This window comes from Callithrix jacchus, chromosome 2, assembly GCF_049354715.1.
Source record: "Callithrix jacchus isolate 240 chromosome 2, calJac240_pri, whole genome shotgun sequence".
NCBI classification, from domain to species: domain Eukaryota; kingdom Metazoa; phylum Chordata; class Mammalia; order Primates; family Cebidae; genus Callithrix; species Callithrix jacchus.
The window spans coordinates 158,477,844-158,488,912 of NC_133503.1; the positions used below are offsets into that span (position 1 = coordinate 158,477,844).

Consider the following 11,069-nt stretch of genomic DNA (forward strand, 5'->3'; position numbering starts at 1 on the left):
TAATTGGGGACTTATAATGTAAATGATAATGTAATATGAATACTGTTCTATATGTCCTTTTTGGTAAATCTTTATTATAATGATTAATGCAGCTCTGTTACTGGCCCAATGTCAGTTCCAGGTTCCAGATCGCAAACGTTTTGTCCATTTTTATCATTGACCTGCTGCAAGGTTGCTTTTCCATTGGGGACTGGATATCAGAGAAAATAATACAAAGCAGTTTGGGAACATGAGATGCTTTCTTCCAGGGGCATGAAACTTCAAAGTGAAGAGACCGATGAGTCTTTGAAGAACGTGACTGCTGAAGTAGAGGACGAAGAACTTCTGCTCCTACCTAAATACAAAGACATGTTTATGAATGAATACACACGATATGATAACAGATTATGCCAGTAGAAGAAGAGGTAACTTGTATTTGCCTGGCAGGTTTAGTTTTAAATCATGTACTCCCCTTGGACTCCTGTATTCATGTGGTATAATGCCTTAGAGTTAGACTAGTTCAAAAATATGTTGGCAGCCATAAGTAATCATGCATGCATTATCTGCAATTTTTATTACTTACTAATAAAAGAAAACTTTTTTTAAATAAAAAATATTTATATTTTAGATCTGTGGTAGTATCCTGGTTAAGGGTACTGAAAATTAATTTAAATCAGCCTGTGTTCGAATTCCAATTCTGATATTTATTAACTGTGTAACAATAGACTGGGTTCTTAAACATTCTAAATTTAGTCTTTTTATTTACAAATTATAAAGGGAAATAGCTACATCAAAGGGGGTATTAAAATAATGAAATATACCTAAACATTCTTGGTAAAATTCTGGGTTTATTTTGGTGTTCAGTAAATAGTATTCATTAAGTGGTTGTTGGCATTTAGATTATAGAAGGATTATTGCTGAATTTAATTCCCATGTTGCACCTCTTGTAATACAGTTCTCCCCACCATCTCCTCTTTCAAATTTTCTCTGTTTCTGTCTCTATATGCACACATACACGCACATACATGTAATTTTTAAATTTTACATTCTGGCTTTCATTATGGCAGGATTGTTTTAACAGCTTTCTAATGTCATCTTCGGCGTCTCCGTCTTTCCTCCCTCTCAAATTCACTTTACATACAAGTACTTTATTGAGGATCCGGGAAGTGCATTCCCTTATACATCACACATCCAAAAAGCAAAGCTAGCTAACTGAGCCCAACAACATGATCTAAGTGTCTTTTGTCTTCTACTTACCAGAACCAATTCACAGTGTCGAATACAAGGGTCTGTGTCCCACGCTGAAGAGCAGAGACTACCAATTGTCCTTGGTAGTCTCCTTCAGTTTCCTAAAACATAATTCTCATGTTCTTTTTAAACATCACTAATTTTTCTTTGATGACCAAATGAAATCCACCTTTCTCTTGCTATCATTCAATGTTCTTAGTGGTAGTCACACCCTCCTACTGCCAGTGATCAGCTACATTCAGCTGTGGTCTTTGTAACTTCAAAGTCACCTGTGTCTCCTGCTTCCTTTTGTGCCATTCTCACTTTGACAAGCTTACCTTTCCTAGCTTCACCCATGTCATGCTTTGTCCTGCTGAGGACATTCCTATAAACTATACTGCCCAGAATTCTCTCTAGCAGGATTATTATGTCCTCTGAATCCTTGCTGTGACTTAAGAAAAGTCACTCTACACGTTTGTCTGTTTCACCCTATTGCACATAGGATTCTCCAAAGCCAATTTTAGCATAAAGTTTAATGTGCAGGATGTATATTATGGGATTTTCTGTAGTCAATACTTGTAGAAGGCAGGCTAAAGAAGCAACATTGGGCCAAGGGAGAAGTCAAGGTGCAAAACAGGCCCAACAACAGCTTCACCTAACCCCATAGGGAACTCTAGAGCTAAAATGAGTCATCACAATTTTCCTAAGTTAGGCTGAAATGGCCTGACCTTCATAATCTTGCTTCAATCTATCAGTTAATATGGACCCCTGGTCTGAAGGGTGTGAACCTGACCAAGGTGGTTCTCTGAAGCTTAAGCGACTTCTGAAGGGCAAACACATGCAGGCTGTGTGCTGACAGCACTCTCAGTAGCTGGGACAAGTACTTTATTGAGGATCCGGGAAGTGCATTCCCTTATACATCACACATCCAAAAAGCAAAGCTAGCTAACTGAGCCCAGCAACATGATCTAAGTGTCTTTTGTCCTCTACTTACCAGAACCAATTCACAGTGTCGAATACAGGGGTCTGTGTCCCATGCTGAAGAGCAGAGACTACCAATTTTCAGCAATCCGTGTGATGAAGCATGAACATAAGAGTGAGTTTTATTCTAGAAAATGACCTTCTTTATATCCCACGGAGAAGTGGAAGAAGCAGCAAGGTTATCACTGGAGAACAAAGGCTTCCTGTCCATAGCGGTGTATTTTAATATTTGTTTAAACGCCAGAACAAATCCTGCAAAGTTTAGGGATATAAATCAGAAGTGCATTTTTCTTATGAACTCTACCTTTGCCCTAACAGACCCCTGAAAAGACAACTTATCACCTCAAGATATCACACAATTACATTTCTCCCTCCAGAATACTATTACTAATGACAAATTCAAATAGTTTTTTGAGAATCTTGACCTTTTCAAGGGTACTCATCACATTGATCTCTCAATAATTTGAACTTCTGTATTCGCTCTGAATTGTAATATTTTGTGGTGACATTTTCCATCAGATAATTAAGTGTATTTATCTGAAACTGAATTCATGCATAGAGAACATCAGTCCTCTACTCAAAAACTCCACTGGCTGTTCACTCTTTTTAACATCTCTTTCAAAATCTATTTTCAAATGCTTTTAAAACAACACCTCACATGTAATATATTAGATTTCTTATTCTGCAGTCAAATAATACCAGACGGTTGTAGTCAGTATAAATGATTTACTGTTTTTCCATCATGACTTCTCTATCCAAAAAAATTCAATAAATATTTATTTGTGACAAGCCACTGTGGTAGGCACACTGGGGTATACACATATAAATAAACACGATATAGACCTTGATATTTACTGAATTGATTTGTGGAAGCAATTTCTGAGTTTGTAAGAGAAATAAGATACGTATAACACAATTATGATTGAATGAGAATGCTAGCCCTGTTGACCAAGGGCTTGGTAAAGGCTTCATGTTGAAGATAGCATCAAAGTTTGGCCTTAAAGATGGGGTGATGATTATGTGTTTATGTACATACAACAACACGTGAGTAGAACATAAATAGCTAATTTCCTAAAATGCAACAATAAAATAAGAAATCAGGTGCATAATCATTAATCAGCAATGATTCTCTTTAATCACCTTTCTTGATTTACAGATTTTATTTTTTTTAAACTTCCAGGTTGGAATATGAGTAACATCTGAAATTTGAGTAACATCTAATTTTAGAGTGATTTCCCACATAATATCTCCTTAGCCTCACAATGAGTAGGTAAAAAGATGGTATTCTCTTAATTTTACATATGAGAAAAGGGAAATGTTGAAACGTCATGTGAAAATTCATTGTCAAATAGCAAGTTTGGTGTGAAGCATGGATAGGAACCGGATCTGTAGCTTCATTTTCAATGTGCTTCAGTAGTTTTTAGATGCAAAAAATCAACTAATTTTCTTCTCACTTTTGAATAACAATATCTGGTGAATCATCTCCAAAGAGGAACATTTTCGTAACTCTCACGTGAATGAACTATTGTTTAAATGCTATTAGCTATTGGCAATGGGCCTGAACTGAAGTGCTGACATATGGGAATAGAAAACCTTTTTGCTCCTTGCAGAAAACATGTATTTTTCCTGGCAGTATATCTTCAAGGTAGCTGCTGGATGGTGTTAATAAGCTCAGAAGGAAGGATCTGGAAGGGTGACAAATGTAGGTGTGAAATCCAGCTGCTTCTGATGTGAAATAAGACCCATAGGTACCAAAGAGCTTTGAACCGAGAGAGAGCCCTGTGACTCACGGCATTTACCAAAACACAGCTGAAGTTACCTTGGGGGGACTAGGTGAAACATGCCAGTTTAACTTCTGCAGTTTTCAGTGTGACTCTTTTCTCATTTTAAAGTAAAAAGGACAAAAAGTCGGCAAGTTCATAGAAAAACTTTCTGGCCATGTTTTTGACAATTCCACATGAAAAAATTATTAAATTCAAATCCAAATTTATTATAAAGCCTTCACTGTCTCCACGAGAGCTACATGGAAAAAATAAGTTACAAAGGAAACAGAGTTTAGAAAAAGTGATATTGTGCATATAAACATTTTAGAGGTCTGAAGTAAGCCGAAATGTATTTCTGAAAGGATAAATTGTAAGTTCCATCTTAGGATACAGTGGGTGGTAACAAGATGATTGAGGAACCGTAAAATAGGATTTATATAGAAGGTAAAAGTATTTGAATAATTTAATTGGAAAAAGACATGGTTAAGGATGACAACAACTTTCAAGTAGGTTGAATATTTCTCAGATGATGGTAATCATTTATTTCTCAATTTTCCTGAATCAACAATAAATTATACAACTTTAAATGACAATGTGAGGGTTATAGTAGGATGTAAAAATGAGTATTTTCTAATTTAGCTAACATGTACTGAATGCTTAGAATTTTGTATATTCTCTGATAAATATTGGGGTTCTAATTATGAATTTTTGAGTTAAACTCTATCCCCCCAAAAGATATGTTGGAGTCTTATTGGGAGTATCTTTGAATATGGCCTTATTTGGAAACAGTCTTTACGGATGTCGTCAAGTTAACATGAAATCATTAGGGTGAGCCCTTATCCAGTACGAATGGTGCCCTTATAAGAAAAGGGAACTGTGGACACAGAAGCACAGAGAAAGGAGAATGCCACGTGCAGGCACAGAGATGCAAATGAAGAGATACCACCTCATCCACAGGGAGGCCAGCATGTGAAGTTGGAGGCAGAAACTGGAGTTATGCTGCAGCTAGCCTTGGCTGCCAGAAGCTGGAAGAAGCAGTGATGATCCTCCTCTAGATTGTTTTACAGAATACATGGCCTGGCCAAAACCTTCAGTTTGAACTCCTAGCCACGAAAACTGTGAGACAATTAATGTCGATTCTTTTCAGCCACCCAAATTGTAGTCCTGTGTTACAGTAGCCCTAGCAAATGAACACAAGATTAAAACATTATTTTTGGCTCTGAGAAATGTGAAGCCCAGTGGGTAAAACTGAAATGCTGTAATTGCAGTCCAACGTGTCTATAATGCCTCCAAGCTACATGCAAAACCCCGACTTTCCCTTAGATTCATGTCTCATGCTACTCCTACTTTCTCTCTGTGATCCTTCTGATTCTCACATACTTCAAAGTTGATTTATTAAAATAGTATGTATCCCTTCGAATTGCAAAGATGTGTTTTGATGTTTATCCTTCATATATCTCCTGTGAGCCCAAACAGTATTTGGCACAATTTGGTGAATAAGGAAAAACTGAATGATAAAGGGGATATTTTAGTGTAGGTCATTCAGTGAAATGAAATTGACATTCAGTATGAAAAGCCATCTATAATGGACGAACTACCTGCTCATTTACTTTTTGTTAAATTCAGTGTGATAAGCACTACAATTAGCATGTGTACAAGATATTTAAGAACATGGAGGTAGGACTAATTAACTTTGACTAGAGGAGTCAATAGAGAGGGGCTTAAGATGTTTCTGAATTTCTGTTCTGAGAAACTGTAAGTGCTACCTATACAAGAGCGATATGTAATATTACCCCAGCATTTCCTTTCTAGTTCAAGGAAGGTAAATTTTCTAAATGTGTCAACTATGGCTTTTGAGGTTAATATCAGAAACATCTGCAGTTTTTGTTGTTGTTTGTTTGTTTGTTGAGATGGAGTCTCACTCTGTCATTCAGGCTGGAGTGCAGTGGCACAATCTCAACTCACTGCAACCTTTGTCTACTGTGTTCAAGTGATTCTCCTGCCTCAGCCTCCCCAGTAGCTGAGATTACAGGCATGTGCCACCATGCCAGCTAATTTTTTTGTATTCTTAGTAGAGATGGGGTTTCACCATGTTGTCAAGGCTGGTCTCAAACTCCTGACCTCAAATGATCTGCCTGCCTCAACATCCCAAAATGCTGGGATTACAGGTGTAAGCCACCATACCCACCCAAATCTGCAGTTTTAACAGTATTTGAAGTGTCACCTTTTTTGCCAATCTCAATTTATGCATTCTCATTTTGCAAATTTTCATTTGCATTTAAAGGACTATGGCCCTCATTGCACCTTGGACGTAGAATATGCTGACTTACAAGGTTGTCCACTTTAGTACACAATTTACACTTGTAATGAGCTCTAAGGACCAAATCTTCACTTGACCTCAAGAATACTGAGATGATGCTTTAATGTAAGTAACTGTGGATGGCAGTTTCCAGTTTTCCTTTCTAAATCATAGAGAATTTGAAAAATACTTAGAGACGAATAGAGTCCTCTTGTAGCTTTTATTTTTATTTTACTATTTTTTCAGTATTACTAAAGCATAGTTAAAAAATAAAAATTATATACTATCCAAGATATGTAAAGAATTTATACAATTCAATAGTGGAAATCAAACAAAAAATATCCCCAAACCAATCAAAAAACAAATAGTCCAATTAAAAAATAAACAATGAACCTGAATAGACATTTTTCCAAAGAAGATATACAAATGGCCAACAGGTATACGAAAAGAGAGCTTCTTTGTAAATAGCTGTTCTTCTGGGCCTGCAATTTAAGTTCAAAAGTTTACTCATCACAATTCTCATTTTAAAGACAAGATGCCTAGAATGCAAACTAGTTTATTCAATGACCTCCTCTTCTTTATAGCAGCTCAGCAAGTTTATTCACCATCATTAAGGTGGTTTGGACCTTTCATTTCAGCTGACTAAACTTGAACCTCAGGTGGGACAGGGTGAGCATCTTTCTCCTTGGTTATCTTTCTCTGTGCCAGGAACGGAAAGGACATGGGCATCTTAGTCACTCCACTCCAGTGGTCACTGCTACGACTGGTAAGGAGTAATTGCTCAACTCTCTTTATCTCAGATTTCCACATTTCTATCTGCTTCTGTCCCTGGGACAGACATACTCCCCAGAAGATGAGAGTGATTATCTGATGTCCAACATAAAAGTTTCTGGAGCTAAGTTAGATGAAGTGGTGACAACAGTAAAGATATGTGGGGCATTGCAGTGACTAATTTCTTCCCTACTGGTGGATTGCCAGTTCTTCTAAGTATTAAGCAGGTTATAATCTTCTGAATCCTCCAAAGCCTTCTGAATTTTTGAGCTCTAGCTAACTTTCTGCTATTTGGGTTTGTCCAATGCTTTCTATTCATTTAGAGAGTAGTTGTATTTGGACTTCTGCTTACATACTGTTTCACAGCCACTTTTCTTTCATCTTTTTAAAACAAATTTTAATTTGAAAAAGTAGTAATTGATGAAAATGGATGGAGGAACAAATGTGGGAATGCAAAAACTGGCCCAGATATATGACAGGTGGCAGAGAAAAGCCAGACTGCAATTGAAAAGAGGATACAGATAATCCACAGGGATAAATAAGAAATTTTAAAATAAGAGAAAATTTAGTCTTTGATACCATTTCCAGGAATAATATTAATAATATCTTAGTTATATATAATTTATAAAATGTTTTGCATGGTTACATAATTTGACATCTAGGATAACACTATAAGACAGTCATTATTCTCATTTAAAAATGAAGAAATCAAGGATAAAAGAGACTAAGTGATTTACTAAAATTCACAAAACTCAAATTGTCCAAGGACAATTACTTAAACTCAAGTCATCTGATTTCAAGGACATGCTTATATCATTATGCCCAAATGATGAAATAAGCACCATGTGATCGTAACTATAATGTTGAAATTGCAGTGAAAAAAATGCATACTGGCTTCCTAATGACTTGCAGTCGGTAGTTTAGTTTTCAAAGCTGCCTACCACCTACTCCTTGATGCTGCATAAATATGTCAACTGTTTAAGCATTCTAAATGGTCAAAGGAAAAGTCCCCTTTATTCAGGGGCCTCTTATATTCTATGCTGTGTTAGACACATACATTTCAATAGCCATAATTATGTTTTAACCACACCCTTAGAGAAGAAAATGTCATGGCAAAGGTGAAAGATTGGTGGTAGGAGTAGTTGGGCAGTACACCCCACTAGGCAACCAATATCAGTGCTGTTTATCTTATTTCTAATGGACTACTTTTATGCATATTGGTATATGTTCCTGTGAATTTATGCATATGTAACGCTGAAGGAAACACTTTGTTCAAAAATGCAAAATGACTTTATAGAATCTCTGAGATGGAAGAAACCTTAGAGATCATGAAAGAATATGTATTAGAAACTTTCCTCCTTTCAAAGACAAACCATTTAAAAAATAGTCTAATGATTGGAAATGCCGTTTCTATGCTAAGTTTAAAATCCATCTCTGTATAACCCAATTGTTCCAGTTTGGCCCTAGAGGGCTTTACACTCTGTTGACAATTCTTTAAATATGTGAAGATTGTCATCACTCATTGTCCCTTATAAGATTTGTCTTCCTCAAGAAAAATATTTATAGTTCTTTCAATCATTCCACATATGAAATCACTGCCCCTATGTTTATGTATTCCATACTGTTGCAGTCCCCCTTCAAATGTAGCATTCATCCCAGTGACAACCACACAGATGTGTTCATTCTGATGCAGCATTTAGTAGAAGGATGACTTGCCTTATTTAAATGGATTTAGCTCTTGGGAGAGCTATGCCACAGGGCTAATGCTTATTGGATTTATTCTTAAGGGAATCTATATATCCTTAGTATGCGAACTGCTAAGTCATTTTATACTTGTACAGTACTTTCAGCTTAAAGTCACTTTCCATTAATATCTTTAAATTTCTGTTTTTTTAATTCCAGCTCACGATTTTAGTCTGGTCAGATTTTATGGAATTTCACTTCTCTTCTCTTGTGAAGTCACTTCCCTGCTCACATTTGTGTCATCTGCAAAATTGATGAGAACATATTTTCTATCTTTGCTTTTTGTGGTACATGGGGTAGTAGCCAAGTGAAGCCTTTTTTGGGCTTACCTCAAGAAATAACCATGTAAGGTTGCAGTCAATATATGAATCAAAGCTTTACAGGTAATATTGTTTCAAATGCCTCTTATGGTACTGTTTTGTGGACCAAATTCTCTATTTATTTGGCCAATTAGTGTGCCAGTGTCTTTGTATAACACTAACCACTCTCCTATTCTGTGGTAATGTAATGATCATATTCGTTTAAAGTATGACACTTTCATTTAGTAATATGTTTTCTTAGCTAGAAAGTGTATTTCCCAGCCTCCTTATTAGTTTGTGTGGACGTGTGACTATGTCTGGTCAATGGGATGAGAGTCAAATAATCTGTGTATTTTCCTTCTCTTCCCACTTACCAGGAGATGACAAGTGGAATGGTTCCCTTGGACCTGATGGAAGCCACATGTCAATTATAGAAGTTTCTATCCCAGCCTTCTACTGTCTATTTTCATTTTCTTTTTTGTAGACAGTCTTGCTCTGTTGCCCAAGGTGGAATGTGGTGGCATGATCTTGGCTCACTGCAACCTCTACCTCCCAGGTTCAAGCAATTCTGCATCAGCCTCCCAAGTAGCTGGGATTACAGGTGTCCACCACCTCACTTTGCTAATTTTTATATTTTTAGTAGAGATGGGGTTTCACCATGGTGGTCAGGCTGGTCTTGAACTTCTGGCTTCAAATGATCTGCCCACCTCGGTCTCCCAAAGTGCTGGGATTACAGGCATGAGCCACTGTACCTGGCCTGTTTTCATACTTTTAGGTAACTTTAATACAACTGCTTAACTAACACAGATAGCAGGGGAGAGAGAAGAATGATCAAGTGTCTGATATGTGTACTATTTATCTTCCAATTTAGCAACTTTATCTTTTAATACTATTTTATGCCAATAGATGCTTCTTGTTTTCCCCCTAAGTTCACATCAGACGGATAATACATCAACATCATAACAAGGTTGGAGGGAAGCACATCTCATAATAAATGTGAAAACCCTATCATCCTGTTTACAAACTACAAAAGGATCCATGGGTACTTCTCTTACATGTAGATACTTTAGAAATTGTTATCTATCAGTCATTCATAATCTGATGTCTAGGAATATAATGATAGAACACAATAAACGTATTGTTGACAATAGCAGAGCTCAGAATAATCAGAATTTAGACTATGGATGGGTTGAATGAGCAGTAGATATTTAGTTTTGGAGAATAGAGTACTTGAGTAAGAGTGTCATTAGGTGAAATTAGTAGATTTACATAGCTGTAAATAGGTCATTATCGGGGCTGTGTATAATTGAATGAAAAATGAAAAGGCAAAAGTTCAGAAAAGAAAATTTAGCAGGATCAAAAGTTAATTTTGGCTCCTTTGCAGTTTTGGTCAGAGATCTACTCATATACATTGCATTTTTGGATCACATCTTACATATAGGGAAACATAGGTAACCAAGGTGTATTTTTGGCTTTTTGTGACACAAGGGTTAGTGTCTAATGAGTCATAAGGAAAATCTCACAGGCTAGAAATATTAGTCAACCCCAACTCAGCCCAGGTCCTTTGTCTAATAGACATACTGTGCTGTCTACTCTACACCAGAATCTACAGTTTGAATTTAAAGAAAGATAAGGAGAGAGAAGGGGGAAAAAAAGAATTGACAACAAAAACAATGAGCAGAAGGAAGGAATAGTTTACCAGACAGTACTATGGGAGGGAAATTCACTCGATTTTGTTTATATGACTCCTCACCTTGATTCTACTTCTCTATCGCCTCTTCTCTATTTTAATAAAGATAGACCTTTCAGGTTTCTCTTTTTAGTGACCTAAGAAATTCATTCTGATGAATGTTAATAAAAAAGTTCTTGCTTTGAATGTTGAAGTTATTTTAGTGTACTTCTGACAATGAGTACTATTTTTCAATGGAAAGAGAATTTGCAATTATGAAACCAGAATAAGCAAACAGGCAATGCCATTTTATCCTAATAGTGACATGTAAGGTGTTA

At 36.4% G+C, this 11,069-nt stretch overlaps 1 non-coding gene across 1 annotated transcript; it reads right to left on the reverse strand.

The window, feature by feature from the left end:
- Positions 1-9,995: 9,995 nt before the first annotated feature.
- LOC118151988 (small nucleolar RNA U13) lies at positions 9,996-10,098 on the reverse strand. The gene has a single exon (XR_004740374.1). It is a non-coding gene; the product is annotated as a small nucleolar RNA U13 (small nucleolar RNA).
- Between the last annotated feature and the right edge of the window lie 971 nt (positions 10,099-11,069).